This window comes from Olea europaea, unplaced genomic scaffold (genome assembly GCF_002742605.1).
Source record: "Olea europaea var. sylvestris unplaced genomic scaffold, O_europaea_v1 scaffold447, whole genome shotgun sequence".
NCBI classification, from domain to species: Eukaryota; Viridiplantae; Streptophyta; class Magnoliopsida; order Lamiales; family Oleaceae; genus Olea; species Olea europaea.
Window position 1 is genome coordinate 1 of NW_019262776.1, and position 1,947 is coordinate 1,947.

The following is a 1,947-nucleotide window of genomic DNA, read 5'->3' on the forward strand; positions in this document are numbered from 1 at the left end:
ATTCCTAGAGTACGCCTTAATAAGTATATTATATACAACATAATTTGGTTCAATATTGTCTAAGCAACATGTTGAAGAAACTTGTAGCCTCCACAAATTTCTTAACATTGCAGAAACCATCTATCATGACTCCATACGAGTTAATGTTGGGAATAAGACCATTTCTTTGGCATTCGTGCCAAAGTGCAACAGCTTCATCCAGTTTACATTTACTACACAGCCCATGCATCAGCAAAGTGTACGTAACAATATCAGCAAAAATTCCTTTCTTAACCATAGTTTCCTTGAGATTTAATCTACTCTCCAATTTATCCTCTTTGCAGCATCCATAAATGAGTGCATTATATGTAACCACATCCAATTCGGCACCCCTGTTCAACATATTTTGAGCAGCATTTTAGCTTCTTGTATGTTGCCCACCTTACAGAGTCCACATATAAGTGCATTTGAGGTCACTGTATTGGCTGCAATCCCAAAATCTAGTAGCATATCCCATAGCTTCAAAGCTTCTGAATGCTTACTATTCTTGCAAAGCCCATGGAATAATGTTGTTAGCAACCTATCATTTGGCCTCAAATTCCTAGATACCATTAATCTAGTGAAATGCAATGCAGACTCTAATCTTGAATTCTTACACAAACCATGAATAACAGAACCAAATATACTAGGGTTTATACATAAGCCTTTCGATACCATTTCAACTAAGAACTGTTCTGCTAGATCAATTTGATTATCTATGCAGAGACCATTAAGAAATGTATTAAAAGTAACTGAATTAGGACTAATGCTCTGGGATAACATATCATCCTTTAACTTCAACGCTGTTGTGACATTTCCAATCCTGCAATACCCATCAATCAATGTGTTAAAAATAACTTCATTTGGAACATGCCCTTTGACCAACATTTCTTTTAGGATAAAATTGGCTTCATCATATTTATTAAGTTTCATCAGACCATTGATAAGTACACCATATGTTACAAGGCTTGGGTTACACCATTATTTAGCATTTTCTCCTTGAGCTGAAAAGCCTCCTCCAAATTCCCTTTCTTGCACAACCCATGCAGAAGATTATTATAAGTAACAACATTTGGAGCTATACCCACATCCTCCATTTTCTTAAACAACATAACTGCATCATTGACCTTCCCTCCTTTGCATAACGCATTTATCGTGGTACTAAACAAGTAGACATCTGGCAAAATGGCCGAAGAAATAATATTAAAGACCTCACAGCACTTCTCGAGCTCATCCGCCTTGATGAGCGAGCTAAGCAAAAAATTAGAAGTCTTAAAGGATGGAAACAACCCTTTGCTTGCTAAAAGACGAAACACAACCACTGCAACATCAAAACCCAAACTCTTGAATTGACTGGCAAAATCATGAACCAAAATATCAAATGTCCTAATATTGGCATTGAATTTATCCAATCCTGAATACAAATTTGCTAATAAAACTGTAATCTCTTTATGCATACTCCCATCAATATTATCGTTTAAAATCATAGGGACCCTTTTGTCAATCAATCTTATTAAAAGAAACCGCGCTGCAGAATCAAGATTCTTACTCACTAACAGGTGAATCAAAAGGCAGTAAGATCTGAGTTTGAATTTAAAGCCAGCGAAAGCCCTAGCGAAGTAAAAGAATTTCAATGCAATAGTAGGGTCAATCAAATGATAAATTTCCAAGAAAATGGTATCAAAGTGATGAGGAGTTAATTGGGTTAGTAAATGTTTCCATTTAGATGTATTTAGACGTAGGCTTGAGAGATTGGAGGATACCCACTTCTTGTTGAGCAATATCTGATCAAATGCTGCTTGTGTTGGCACTCCCCCGAGTTTTACTGGGGCGCCCTCTTCTTCCACCTTTAATTTCGAAGACTTTTTGTTTTCGCGCTCCGAGTATTGCGGGGCAATGGAGGAAAAGATAGTAAATGGTCTTTTGATA

At 36.7% G+C, this 1,947-nt stretch overlaps 1 pseudogene; it reads right to left on the reverse strand.

Annotated features, from left to right (window-relative positions):
• Positions 1 to 6: 6 nt before the first annotated feature.
• Positions 7 to 1,941, reverse strand: LOC111388034 (annotated as a pseudogene).
• Between the last annotated feature and the right edge of the window lie 6 nt (positions 1,942 to 1,947).